Source organism: Patagioenas fasciata, chromosome 3 (assembly GCF_037038585.1).
Source record: "Patagioenas fasciata isolate bPatFas1 chromosome 3, bPatFas1.hap1, whole genome shotgun sequence".
NCBI classification, from domain to species: domain Eukaryota; kingdom Metazoa; phylum Chordata; class Aves; order Columbiformes; family Columbidae; genus Patagioenas; species Patagioenas fasciata.
In genome coordinates this window covers 64,721,647-64,737,237 of record NC_092522.1, presented here as the reverse complement: position 1 = coordinate 64,737,237, position 15,591 = coordinate 64,721,647, and positions in this window count along the sequence as shown.

Genomic DNA, 15,591 nt, shown 5'->3' with positions numbered 1-15,591 from the left:
CTCACTAGGCCTCAGTTCGCAGGGACGACCAGCAAGGTCCTCTCCTAATGTTGGCCATAAGCAGAAGGGAAGGAAAAAGGGAAGGGATCCTCGTGATCTCCCACTTTTATATGAAGTATTCACGTGAATGGAATGTTATACACCGTTGGTCAGTCTCTCGGTCATCAGTTTCTCGTTGCCCCTCTCGCGAGATGTCCATCTGTGCTTATCAATAAGTTTGCATTCCATTGCTAGGTTTACCAAAACATGTGTTGGGTTCTCCAGGAAAATGCAGCTAACATGAAGGCTTTAGCTGACAGGCAAATTCACTAAAAGAGAAACTTGTTTTTTAACAAAACCAGGACAGGTAACTTCTTGAGTTATATTTGTTGTGACCAAGACCGATACACTTCTAGAACTAGTCCAAAATTACTATATCTCAAAAAATATGGAGGGTGATTGTCTCTGACATAGTATGTATCGGATAACTCTCAAACCCTGCCTTACACAAGTAGTTTATGTTTCTTTGAATTACTATAGACAATTAAAACCCAATACTTGCTCAAATGTGAATGAGCAGGTACACCCTCATGCCTGAAATTATGCTTTTTAATAGACTGCTTTTTATTCCATCTGGAATTAGTATCCCTTACCTCATTCCAACACAGATTTGTCTAGTCTTGCATGTTAATTGTCCCTAGTGGGTTTTAATCTAACCAGCATCTCACTCTTAAATCTCCACTCCAAAAAAAAGGTCCAGTAGAACAAAAAAAGAGGATGTTTCTCATGCAAACATACTGAATTTAATCTCCATTGCCTAGAAGCTACCTCTGATCATATCAGCCTGCAGTGACATACATGCCAGTAACCACAGTGTTGGTATTAGTGCTACTGGTGTGGACCAGCTATCAGGCCCCTGGGGCAAACACTTTCCACATCAAAGGGGAGACCTATCTATCTGAAAGGAACTTGTGTCTGGCAATACAGCGACCATAAGCATGGGGGGAAAAACCTTTCATTTCAGCTCCACTAATCTGAAACTTTAAGGTCTAGAGCACATCATCTAAAAGAAAGATGTAGGAGTTGAGGCTGTAGACAAGAAGACTGAGGAGAGACATTAAGAGACAGAAAAAGCAACTGCAAACAAAGTAAAATAAACGACCTTCATGCCTGCAGCAAACTGGACTGGTGCTAGCGAGCTTGAAGTGCTGAAAGATTAAGTCAGAAAATAAATTCTTAAAAGTGAAATACAGCCTGAAAGTACCATAAAGCACTGACAGCGTCATCTCGACACATTAAGAAGTTAGACAAACATCTGTCAGGAGTGATGAGGGATCCTAGTTGGAGCAAGGAATGGATTAGATGTCTTATCTGTATCCTTCCCTGTTCCTGTGCCCTAAAGCTATATCAAAGTAAATTTTGTTCATTATTTCCAAGTTTTGTAAGAAATCAGATGTCTGTTTCTTTGAAAATTTGATACCACAAAATTTCACACGCATCCAGAGATCACTGTAACCCAGGTACTGTACTTTATAACCACAAAGTCCTTATATACATTTTTCTTTGTTTAAATCTGGTAAAGATCAGGACTTACTAAATATTAATGTCTGCTAATACACATGTAAAGACTTACAAGTTGTGAACTCACTATGATGTGAAGGGTAATTGTATTTCAGTTTTCCATTAAGCATTACAAGACTCAGTATGTTTATACTTGGTACAAAGCTTGTTTATACTTAGTACAAAGCTATGGAACAATACAGGCTGCCTTTTATTAAAGAGGCTTTCAAAAGCTTAGAGGGCAATCTCTGTGGCCTGGCATCTCTGTAAGGGCCGTCAGTCTCTTACTGACATGGGTCCATTACTCTGTAGACCAAGATGCACATACGTCTCACACACTTGCAAGTTTCTTGTTCAGAAGACATTAAAAGGAAGACACCACAGGTAGTTTATACGAAGTGGTTCTAGTAAATAACCACTGGAAGTATGCAGCACGTATCTTTCATAAGAATGCGATGGTTTAATATTGATAGAGTATCCTGTCTCTCTTCTTTTACTTGAAGGGGAAAGAAAACACAGCTCTTTGCAGCCACAGTAGGAGTTCAGAAACTAAAAATCTTGGAGAAAATTTTTTCACCCTTGTACACAGACTGAGCATCTGTTACCTACTCCTTGCTGTGCGGAAATCTAACTGGCGACTCGCTGGTTTGCACTTGCCAGGCCACCGCGCCTGCTCCAGAGCAGACCCCGCGCTGGGAAAGCACCGCCTGCGCCCAAGGGTTAAATATGCGTCAACCGACGAGCAGCAGTGTTTTTGGGGGAGCAGACAGTACCGGGGAAGGCGGCGGCCTCTAACGCCGGGGCGGACGGTGCGGAGCAGCACGGGTGGTTCCCGGGATGGACCCGGCTCTGCCGCTCCCCGCCCGGCAGGAGCGGCGCGGCTCCGCCCCATCGCAGCAAGCAGCCAATGGCGAGTCAGCCCGGCACTGCCGGCACGTAGCAGCCGGGAGAGGTGGCTGCGGCTGCTGTCTGCGCATCCCCCCGCCACCAAGCCCCTTAATGCACTTTCTCAGCCCCCCCCCCAGTCTCCCCGCCCGGTGTGACAATTGCCGTGAAGGTTTCTCTCCCCTCATGCGTACCCCGGGCAGCGAAACAGCTGCCGCCGGCTGACTGAGGATCGGCACCGTCGGCCGGTGTGGGAGCAGCCACCCGCATCTGTACAAGGGCTACCCCCTACTCCTTAAACGTGGTTTCCGACTGAGGCAGTCAAGAGGTGTTTCCCTGTGTGCCTCAGGGTGCTAGAAATGATAACAACGTGCTAAAGCCACTCAGCAGCTCCAGGGGCGCCCGCGGGAGCGCAGGACCAAGCAGCAGCCTCGTCCAAAACCCCCAGTAACAGCGCTATATTGAGCCATTTAGTATTTGTTACATCTGCAGATGTAACAGATATTTGGCTCTGAGTAGACTGGCGCTTAATAATTTTTGCCTCAGTTTCCCTCACTGAAAACTCTGAACAGAGGGGTCAGGCAGGTTCCAAGCCTCGTCGGTGTTTGCTGCCGTGTCCCCATCCCTCATGCCGCCCCCGAGGCTGCCCATGACCCGCAGGTTCCCTAGCGAAGTAACAGCGTGAGGAGGCACAAGGCCCTGCAAGCAGCAAAAGGCGAGAAACGCGAATGTAGTAGGACCAGGAGAGCTTGGACACTCCAACAGTTTCCTATAAAGGGTCACCAAGTACCTGCTGAATCACAGAGTTTGCTGCACAGCCACACGGGCTGCCCAGTGCTGATTTTTCACAACCTTAACTCACTAAACACAAAACTGCAGCAGCCCAAAAGCAGATTCCACAGGTCTGGCTCTGGAGAGGGCAGGGAGTTTGTCTTGCAGAGTCTGGTCATTAGCAGGGCTAACACCTACAGCTGTCCAGTTTTAATCCACAGCCTCCATATATCTGACAGTCATGGCACCCTTAATCTGGCTGTTAGGTAGGCAAGTAGTTAATAGATAGTAGTAGTAATAGTCCTTTCAGCAGTCAGCTTAAAGTCAAGAACTAAAAGAGGCAGCTCTCCTTTAAAGCCACGGCCTGTTCACCAAGGGAAGCATTTAACACATAGCTCCCTCTTAATCTACTTTCCAATTTCTTCCTCTTGAAGGCCTTCCATATTGTATACTCTGGTTCCACTGCTTGTACCGCTCAAAGTTATAACTTAAGATTTACTGAAAAACAAACATTGGTAGGACAATGTCTGTAATATGTAACACAACCTGAACATTTAACTTGAACCTGCTTGATTACAACCATTTTGAGAGGATTTCCATGGCTGTTTTTCATACCGTACAAGTTCTTTCTTCAGTTTTTCTATAGCTCCCCGAGCAACAAATTTTCCCTGACACAGTATTATGGAGGCAAGTATCCTTCCAACAGAAGGAATTACTTCTGTTCTGGGTCACAGTCAATAAAACCACAACAAATATTGTAATGTAACTAAACACTCTGCACTTACCAAAATACTTGGAACAAACAGTTCCTGACCAGCCATAGGAAAATAAATTTCAGCTCTGGTCCAACACTGCAGATGTCTTCAGATACAACTGCCACCTGCACTGAGCTTTTCAAAGCTCATATCAAAACTAACTTCAACTCTTAAGAACATTTCACCTGTGGCCTGTTTTTTGCAGAGCAATCAAGGAGTTCCCAGGATTTAAGGGAGCCCTTAAGCAATCTTTATGCAACCAAAATGTAAGTTAAGCTAGTCTGGCTAGTTTCAATTAGATGCTCGTGCTGCTCTTGGCTTCCTTGAGAATTACTCAGCTGCTGCTGCCACCTGGCCCAGCTTTTCCAATCCCACAGGCAGCTGTGGTCTTCTCTCCTGCCTATCTGTGAGTAAATTTAACTCTTTCCAGTCATCAGAGAGGATATAACAACTGAGCCAAATAAACACCTCCTAGGGAGAGGAATACTCTTTTTGTCAGGTCTGGAAAGTGCTTGGCCCACAGAGGCCTGTCCCTTGCTACAAAACAAACAATGTTCAGGATCAGTAGTGATCCTTCAGGCATTCTCTCTCAGATTACAGTGCTAGGAGCCTACCGCATAGCTGAGGAGAAAGGGTGTGCTGGGTAACAAAGTTTCCTCAGGAAATTAGTCCAATATAATATGATTATGTTGCATGTCATCTCAGAGTCCTTCCTTCTCCTCCTACTGGCTTTTCCACCCTGTTATGGCCTCTCTGCGAAATCTATATGAACTCAGATAATTTCAACAATATAAAGTTTCTTTCAGTTTCATGGAAACTCAGTTTTCAAGGAAAGTGACCATAATACTAAGGGAAAGACTAATAGTATTAGGTCATCTCTTGTAAGACACTAAAAAAATCCATGTAGAAGAAAGACTCCATAAATACAGTGAGCATGTTACTGCAGCGTGCACCGTGCGATGCAGCAGAGAATCCAACAAGACGTGAAGGTACAGAAAAGCAGGTGTTCCTGCTTTGTTGCCCACAGAACTATGGCAGAACAATCAAGTTATATTACATTTATTTGTGGTGTTACTGCCCTCTGTTCAGAATTAAAGGAGCAAATGCAGCCTTTGAACAAGCCACCAAGATAGATGCTTTCTTAAATTCTATGATCTTTAGCTGACCTGCTGGAGTTTCTGTGTGCCATTTAGCTGTTTTTACTCATCTGGTTTTCTGAACGGATGAAAATACAGGTGGTGGCCCAGTGAGCCCAGTGCACATGTACTCTGCATCCACCTTTGCCATCTCCCATTGATGCCACTCAGAACACCAGGGTGATGGAGTTAAACTATTGGAATGGGATATTTTCACTGAAGAAAGAGCAGAAATTAATGCAACTGCCAGGTGTGGATTAATTTGTGTGGTGCTGCCAAATGGTTTGTGTCCCTATAATCCAAACAGAATTTCCAGAATAACGAAGTTAGTAAACTAGTACCTACTTGCCTGCATTAGGGAACTGAGTTTTCATTTTCACCAACTAAACCATGCACTGCCTAGAGCCAAAACCTGGTCTGAATGAGCCTGTAATACAGAAAAAGTCGTTACCTTCTTACCGTAGGTATTCACTGGGGTGAATCTTACGCAAAACCCCCACATTTTTCCTTGTTTTTTTTTTTTTCTTACAAAGGCCACAATTTATGCAGAATATATCATATCAGATTACATATTGTTCTTTTATAATCACACATTTTTCCCTATTTGGTTGTGTGGGTCAGCACAGGCAGGACACGGGAACAACCACAAAACCACAGATAAAATGCAAAGAGCAAATTTATTTTCATTACCTCGCCAACGAGTGGGATCCCCAGAGCAGCACCCGGGCAGAAGCACACAGGTGGGGACACAGGCATCGCGGAGCTCAGTCCATGCTAGAGGATCACCGAACCTGCTGGTTTTGCCATACAGTTGGTATGATATATGGATTTTTCTACACCCCAGCGGCAGGTCACTTGAGCTTGTTTGTAATCCTCCTCGCCAATCTTCCGTTATTATCCCCTTCTACCCCCTTGCTCAAGGGACCGCATCCGCTGGGGCTGGCAAAGCTGGAGGTGTCCATCTGCACTCGCAGGGTGTAGGGCCGGATAACTTACAGAGGCACGTAATAAACACGTATAGGAAAAGGAATAAACATATCACTACACTAGTGCTTTGAATCAGGTGTCCCACCCATCCTGCCAGCCAGGCACCACCAGTAGTTTGTTTTGTTTGATGCATTAAGTGCTGGGGATGTCGAATGTCATCCTCTGCGCTGGCTGATTCATCAGCTGTGTTGAAGCAACATATGCCTTCAAAACCAGAGCCACGTTTATGGTGTCAAAGAAGGAGATAGTCCACCGCCACTGATTTTGTAATGTTCCTTGGGGTGCAGCCATTACCTGCTCAGAAAAAAAAACAAGGAGGAACACGAATATCAAAAGCATTTAGCATAGTATAATCCTGTAACACTGGGGTTGGCACACGCAAGTGAAACACGTTGTCAAAAGATCTGCAGCTGTTAATCCTCCCTCGATACCAAAGGCAGATGAGTTAGTTACAGTAGAGGCCAACCAAATCCAAGTATTTACATGCTGATCTCATGGAAATGTATCCAGGACATATGCTTTTAGTACAAGACTATAAAGCATGACAGGCCAACTTGTGACAAGGGAGGAAAACAGGAGTGTCTTCTCCTTCCAGTAATACATATGCCATTGCTCCAGCTCCTTCAGCTAATATTATTCTGGGTTTGATAACCTGGTGTGGGGTTATTGCCCACATAGAAGGGCTCTGGTTTGCACATTTTCAGATTGAACTTCAAACTGATGCGGGGTTCGTGACACCAATAACAGGGTTTCAGTGCTCTCTCCTCTAGATAATGCACAGATATTCGTTGAAGATACCTGAAACACAAGAACTTGAGAATTTGATATCAACAGAGGATGTAAAATAACAGAAGCTGGGGTACAGAACCATATGGCATTCTCAGGGGTTACTATACGAAAATTCATGTCTAGAGTTATAGGTTGTGGTCCCATCATACAATGTGTTGGTGTAAACAATTCCATTTACCATGCAGTTAATATTTTGGGAGTGGTACTATCTGGAAGAATTTCAGTCCTCACCATGTTTTATACTGGAGGTACTGTAAAATGATCAAAGGGTGGGACCAGTATTATTCAGTATATTAATCAGTGACTTGGATGAGGGAATAGAGTGCACTGTCAGCAAGTTTGCTGATGACACGAAGCTGGGAGGAGTGGCTGACACGCCAGAAGGCTGTGCTGCCATCCAGCGAGGCCTGGACAGGCTGGAGAGTTGGGCGGGGAAAAATCTAATGAAATGTAGCAAGGGCAAGTGTAGAGTCCTGCATCTGGGCAGGAACAACCCCAGGTTCCAGTATAAGTTGGGGAACAACCTGTTAGAGAGAATCATAGCAGAAGGGGACCTGGGGGTCCTGGTGGACAGCAGCATGACCATGAGCCAGCACTGTGCCCTTGTGACCAGGAAGGCCAATGGCATCCTGGGGTGTATTACAAGGGGGTGGTTAGTAGGTTGAGAGAGGTTCTCCTCCCCCTCTACTCTGCCCTGGTGAGACCACATCTGGAATATTGTGTCCAGTTCTGGGCCCCTCAGTTCAAGAAGGACAGGGAACTGCTGGAGAGAGTCCAGCGCAGAGCCACAAATACGATTAAGGGGTAATGGGTTCAAACTGGAACAAAAGAGGTTCCATTTTAATTTGAAAGAAGCTTCTCAGTGAGGGTAACAGAGCACTGGAACAGGCTGCCCAGGGGGGTTGTGGAGTCTCCTACTCTGGAGACATTCAAAACCTGCCTGGACACCTTCTCGTGTAATCTCATCTAGGTGTTCCTGCTCTGGCAGGAGGATTGGACTAGATGATCTTTTGAGGTCCCTTCCAATCCCTAACATTCTGTGATTCTTCCAAATTAATGTCTGCAGAGGGCACATTAATACCACCAGATGTGGGATAAAAGTTCTCCAGTACCCTCAAAATCCCAAGAAGGTCTGTAGCTGTTTTACTGTGGTTGGTGCAGGAAATTGCTGGGCTGTTTGCTGTACCTTATTTGGTATTTCTCTAATCTGCCCATGCCAAACTATTCCCCCAAATTGTACAGTAGCACTAGGGCCCCGTATTTTCTTTGGATTCGTTGCCCAGCCTCTGCTGTAAGTGTGCTTTCAGTGATTCAGCAGCTACTTAAATTTCTTGTTGTAACTCTGCCATAATCAGTAAATCATCGATATAATGGCAAGCAGTAACAGTACCTGGCTCTAGCTGCTGTCACTTGGTTGCAAATGGAGGGACTGTGTTTGTATCCCTGAAGCAATACTTGGAAAGTATATTGCTGTTGTAGCCAGGTACAAGCAAACTGATTTTGGCTTTCTGAAGCAATGGCTATCAAAAGCAAAGCATTAGCAAGCTCTATCGCCACATTCCAGGGTTGTACATTTTTGCTATTTTTTTCTGTAAGAATAACCATGTGTGGTACCGTAACTGCAAGCGTGGGGAGGGGACACACATTACTTTATTCATTTCTCTATTATCTACAGTAATTCTCCAAGTGTCATCTGGTTTTTGAACATGCCAAATAGGACTATTAAAAGCAGCCAGTTTCCTTAAGGATTCCCACTTGTTGAAGCACCTAAATGCTTTGAGTTATTTCCTCCTCCTCCCTCCCACCCCCCCCAGAATACAATATTGTTTTACAGTCACCACCTTGGCAGGCACAGGCACCACAACAGGATCCCACTTCAGGAATCCACACCAGACAGCTACAGACCAAATAGCAAATCCTGCTCGTGAAATCCTGAACCAGAAGTGACTGTTTAAAGTTTCAACTGTTTGTTCCACCAACACATCAATACCCAAAATATATTCTCTAATTGGGGAAATTAACATCACTGTGGTAAATAGAGAGGCATTTCCAATTGTCAAGGTAACCTTAGCTCAGAGGGCAGGAGCTCCCTAATTTGCAGATCCGTGATGTGGTTTCTTTATTATTAATACTACTATGTAACAGAGTAATCTCAGCTCCAGTATCCACCAGTGTGAGCACATGTAAAATCCCCCCAGACCGCCACTTTACAGTTAAAGAACACAGGGGCATCGCTCCCCTGCAGGGTAAGAGGCTACAGCGGCGGCAGTTTTGGGGAACCTGATGAACCTTTATTTGTGCTGTTTTGGCATTTTCCAGGCGCTGCCTTGGCCTGAGGAGGCAGACAGGGCTGTGGGTGGGCACGGGGTTGGCAGCGGGGCTGGGGGCAGTCGCGTTTTTTGCGTGTGAGATAACTTTTGCCATCGGCAAAACATTTCTGATGTCTTGATCCCATTTATTTCTGATCGTGGGACACCAGCTTGTAAAAGATCATTCCACATCTGTCTCCTCGTCACCTGTGATGTATTACCTCTTTTCTGTTTTGCCGGCTTTCTTTTATCCACCACCTGCAGAGATGGTCCCAAAATTAGAGCCCAAATTTCCCACAAGGTATTTGCTAGATCGCCCACACTACCTGTAGCATTTACCACTGCTGGTATAATCACAGGTTTTAGTGAGGCAGGTGCTCCTCTGAGAAGCTGCCTTTTGATACTTGTCGTTGCTGCTACTGTGTCCGGACTGGATCCTATAGTCAATGCATAAGCCATCCCCATCTGCCGCAGTGAATTAACACCTTCCTTCATTGTATGCCATTTTCTGAAGGACAAAACTGATTCGAAACGTTCATCGCATGCTCTTGAAACTGCTGCACATAACCACTGATATAGCGTAGGTGCAATAATATTTTGCCCATCGGGATCTCTGATATTTTGCAGCTGAGTGTATTCAAGTTGTACCAGATAATCACTAGCTATAGGGCTTAATAATTTTTTTTCACTCGTTAATATACGGATAGATGCAGCTCCACTATCCCAAGCTCGCAAAAGCCATGCTAGTAAGCCTTCCCCGCTCTTCTGAAAATTCCCTTAACTCTTTCAGACTGTAGGTACACATGATCTGCACCCCCTCACCTGCTTGTTCCTGCTGCCTCTTCCTCTTTACGGGGGGCTGTGCTCCCACCACCTCCCTGCCTTCTAAAGCCGACTCAAACTCAACCTCGGAGTCTGAGAATTCACTCCAGATATTTCCATCCCATTCCTTGGGGTCCCACAAAGGTTTTGTGATGAGAGCACGAACTTGGGAAATCGAAACCTTACTCTTTCCGCATCTGTCCCTTTGTTTATTAACAATATGCGCTACCAAGCACTCTACAGTACCTTGCAGCCTGTGGCACTGCTCTGCCTGAGTGGTAATCACTTCTCACAGGATCGCCTCCGCATCCCGGAAAGCCCCGATTTCCTTTTCTGATTCTCTCACTTTACTCCGTAATGCGACAACTTCACGATCAAGAGCTCTAAGACCAGTAACCAATAACCATCCCAATCTCCCCGCAAACTGGCAAGAGGAGTCTGATGCCACTTTCCACGGCAACCTGTGCATCGCCGTTTCGATTGCCTGGGGAGTAACCGCTGTCCCGTCATCCATCTCAGGCCAGGCTTCTGGCAGAGCCCACGCAGCCAGGAAAGCAGCCACGGGGGCCCAGTGGTCAGTACTGGGCCACCCCAGAATACTGAGAATCACTGTCGTGGCCTCCTCAGGCCCTGACTCTTTTTCCAGCGAGGGCATGGCTGCTCCTGGATCCTGCTGACTGCACAAAAACGTGTGAGCCAGCACAGGCAGGACACAGGGAACGGCCACAAAACCACGGATGAAATGCAAAGAGAAAATTTAATTCTGTTACCTCGCCAACCTGGAGATCCCTGATGCAGCAGCCGGGCAGAGGCACACAAGAGGGGACGCAGGCTCTGCAGAGCTCAGTCCATGCTAGAGGATGGCCAAACCTGCTCTTTTCCCTTGTTTATCATGGATTTGCACAAGGATAGCTTTCCACTCTGCTTTGATGTTTCCCACAGCAGGGCAGGAATCTCAAGCACGTCTGATAGGGTGCCTCTAAGACTTTCACAGGCCTGTGTTATCTAAACACAGGGGTTCTTCTTGTCAAACACACAAGGCTAAATAACAATTAGTGTGATAAATGTGTTTTTCTACACCCTAGCTGCAAGTCACTGAAGCGTGTTTATAATCCTCCTTGCCAGCCTTCTGTTATTATTCCACATTGGTTGTTCATATATCACAACAAAAACATTTTGCCAACAGGAGGTAGGGAGGAGAGGAAAAAACTTGAGTACTCTGCAAACATGAAGGAAACAAACTGAATTTCACTTTCCAGTATCTTCTCAAAGTTACATACTGCTGAAAAGTGCAACTGAAGGCTAGCAGGAAAAATGTAGATATTTCCTGTTGTTTCCAGTGTTCCCAATTAGGCCCTATTTGACAACATTTACTTTTCCAGGTAGCATCTCTCAGGACACCAAGTTCTTGAGAAATGCAAATCAAGATGTGCAGCCATTTATCTTACCAGTTTGTTCATAGAAAAGATGTTTAATACACGCTTTTGTCCTACGGCCAACCTCTCTTCACAGATATTTAGAAGACCCAAACATTTGCAGGTGAAGAAAGCACAGTAAAATAGTCTGTAGGCAACTGTCTTGCAAAGTGTGGCCTAACAGGGTGTCCTGGTTTGGGCACATGAGGTGTGGCTCATCCAAAGAAGAAAAAGTCTGACAAACGAGAGTAACAACCAGAATGACTTTTGAGAAAGACAATTTTGGTTTATTGTCAAGATACCGTCTTCTCTCTTTTCTCATCAAGTATTTCAGATAACTTATAACATGGATTAACAGTTTCTCTCCTAAGAGGTCACTGCCACTTCCCAGACACTTGTGATAATTTGAGACAGAGCACGTTTGTGGCACGGAAAGTAATTTTTGAGATTCTTTGTTCCCAAAATCCAACCTGGCTCTGCAAAGGTTTTCACTTCACCCAAGAAACTCATCCCATGAATTAGATGACCAATTTGTTGCATAGTTAGTCCTGGGATTCAGAGCTGCACTTCAGAAAAAGCTTTTATCTTACACAAGCTTGCTTGCCTAGGGTTGTGCTTAACAGTCTAGAAATAAAGTAGTGCTGGTGATTTTTTAAACTCAGAGAAATAACTTGTCAACTGCTTCTCATGTCCCCACATACCACAACCTGCACTTCTGACAAATCTTGCAAAAGCTGCATCAATAAATGGAGAAAACCAGTCTTATCAGTGTTCCATACTGGGATAAATAAAGGGCTACCCTCTTGAATATTACCTTGGGGTACAACTTTTTCCTGTATACCACATTGCAGAGACTTTTCTGTAGAATTTAAGTTTGGTTGATCCCGGATAACAGACTTGTGCCCTGAAAGATCGAGTGTGCTGTGGATGGGAATATGCCAGTATCACCTGGAATCACCAGTGGCTTGGTTCTGAATGTCATGCCCATGGCTTCCAAGTGGACATGAGCCACCCCAGAGTCACACGTTGACTTCGGGCGACTGCACAACCTCTGCTCCCAGTCACGTGCTCCCTCGTGTACACGTGTTTGTTGTCTTAAGAACTCCCTGCTGAAATGTACTTTTGCTTTGTATTAGGACTCTATAAAAAGGTAAATATATTAAAATCATTACCACTCCCTAGTTGTGACTGCTATATAACAAAATCCTGACTAAGGAGAGAAGGATGGGACCGTCTGAACTCCACCAGCGTAGCTTCTCAAGTGGTGATGCTGCACTGGGCACCAAATGGTCCTGTCACCGTAATGCTCTTTCACAGATTTTAAACTGGCCTAGAAACCAGTTTACTTTTTCCAAATGAAATTACTGATGATGTTTCTAATACTCTTTTCACACCCGGCTGCAGAAAAATGGACGCAGAAATTCCTGCCTTCAAGAGCTTACAATGTGTTTTTGACTAACTTTTAACACAGACATTAGTTTACTACTGAGATGTACAAGAAGAACATGGGAGTTAAGCAGTTTTTAGATACTGCCACTGTGGGAACATTCTTCTTCAGATGGCAGATAGGACATTTTGTTCCCTATTTTTCTTTTTTGTTGCTGGATTTTATCTAATTGTTTTTGCAATTTATATCTCTCTCCCCCCCCTCCGCCCAAATTAGTTTTTACCATCTAAAAAATAACTTATTTTTTTTTACTGTTTTTTTGCAAGAGGTAGTGGATTTGCAGAAACTTCTGCAACCTGCGTGTCCTGACAGATTTTTACTTTTTTTTTTTTTTTGTACCTTCAATAGCTAGAATTTCTGTTTTTATACCAAAGGCTAGAGCACAAACAGAGCAGCGTACTACAGACAGAAGCAACTCATAAATTGGGATTGGCCTTTCTCTCTTCTGTATATACCTCCACACATGCATATACACATACATTTGGATTCGCTATTAGCAAACAATTTCCTACTAAATATCAGCGACATTTTGCATTAACCTTGTTGGGAGAAGAATTTATCTGCCCTTAAAAGGTTGCTTGCACATTATGGGAAAGAATCTAACTGAAAAGAGCTCAATTTGCAACATAAAATGTACTCATTCTGCTGGGGAAGCACTATCAAGACTTTTATCCAGACCTTCAGAATCACATATGACATGGCACTTCTTTATCAAACATCTCTATATTTTACTCTGTTGAGGATTTATTAATTCACACCAGTATGGCCAGAGTCACAATCCAGTACTGAATACCTGCAAGATCTTATTGGTGCACTCTGATTAAAAGTTGGTAACACCTCTTTAAACCAAGAGAATTATCAATTTTATGTTAGACTACTTTTCTAGTCCTAACCATGAAAAAATAAACTTCTGAAAGTTCTTCAGAAAATAAAGTATACAGGAGGAACTCAGAAAGCTAATATAATGTCCTTTGTATATAATGTACTTTGAACATTATACAGCTAATATAATGTAATGAAGTTTTTAAATAAATAGATAAAATTATTCCTCATTACCACTGAAACTTTTTAAATGGTTTTGTTTTTAAGACCATCCTTTTAATCTTGTCTTATAGAAAAAACCAATGCATTGTTTTGAATCACTTAAATAAATGCACTGTAGCAACAGCTTTGTTGGAGCAGTGACTGCTGATAGAAATGTTTTTTCCAAAATTTTGTGGAATGGATACCATACCTGAGAAGGTATAGTTGCTTGCAGTATCCTGAAGACATTATCCCTGTGCTGCACGCCTAAGTGTCCTCTCTTCAGCCCAGACACTGACTGAAGGTTTAGCAAGTCCCCAGCATGCAGGTGCCTCCAGAGAACTGTAAGCCAGTCAGTGGGAATCACTGGACGCAGGGATGTTGGTAGAAATTTGGCAGGATCCACCTGAGCTGTAGTCTTCCTGATCCCATATTCTTAGCAGATTTCAGACACAGCTTTTCTGTACAGAGCCCTTCCAAGGGTTGTGCTCCAGCCTGTAGCCACCTGCCAAGTGTTGCCTCACATCTTCTAGAGCATTAATCGCTCCAGCCTATTACTGCTGTTCTATGCTCACTGAATTTTGCTCTTTTTCCTCTTCTATTTTTTTTTCCCCACGTTTGACTGACTTTGGCCTTCTATACACTTAGAACTGCGAAGAAACACATAAGCTAAATTTTTTCTTTCCCCTTGCTGTGACTACCCTATTGGTCCTTTGCCGCCTTCTCTCTTCTGTACTTCCTGAAGCTCCTTTTATCTTCAAGAATCTGCATTAGCCTGCCTGCCTCATACCTTACTGTCCCTCTGTGCATCCGCTGTACTTTTCTTCTCAGTAATCTCCCTGCTTCACCTTTTCTGCCATTATCCTGTGCCTCCTATAGGCTGAGCCTTATGCAGGACCCAGCGCCCAGCCCCGGCTCCTCAAAACCCTGCATTCATCAAATCCACTTCTTTCCCAATTCTTTTAACTGATTTCCAGTAACCTTCCAAACCTCCTTTCACCAAGCTATTGCTCCTTGCATAACCATCCTTCTTTTAAAATAAGGTAATAAATTCTCCTCTCTCCAGTACATAAACAGTGAAGACTCATAAATGCCAAAGAACCTTATGGATGTATTAATGTAGTAACTGAAGGGCTCTAAGGGGGACTCAGGCTGTAAGTGGGAAGCACAAACTTTGAACATAAATGAAGAAGGCATAGAATGAGTTAATACAGAGCAAAATTCAGGAGAAGACTGAAGCTGAAAACCATTCCAAATAAAAGGAAAACTGGAAATTAATCTCACATCTAACTTCAATGATTCTTGTTTTAGAGGCAAACTGTATACCAAATGTAAACTCTGAACACGCCCTGTGACAGTACGATTAAGCATCAATTACTAGAATCTCCTTTTTCTCTTTAGCATGGCCAAAGTCTGCATATTTTTCATCCTCTCCTGTTGCTCTGGGTGTCTTTAGCAGAGGTTTGCTAAACTTAACCCATACTTGTGACCATTGAAGCCAACATTGCAAACCCTCCCTATGGAGGAAGTTTATAATGGAAAAAAGGATCTTTGAAGTTGGATGCGCAACAGAAATTAAGTATGTACTTGTCCCAAGTAGCAAGTGATAGGACAAGAGGAAATGGCCTCAAGTTGCACCAGGGGAGGTTTAGATTGGATATTAGGAAATCATTCTTCATGGAAAGGGTTATGAAGCATTGGAGCAGGCTCCCC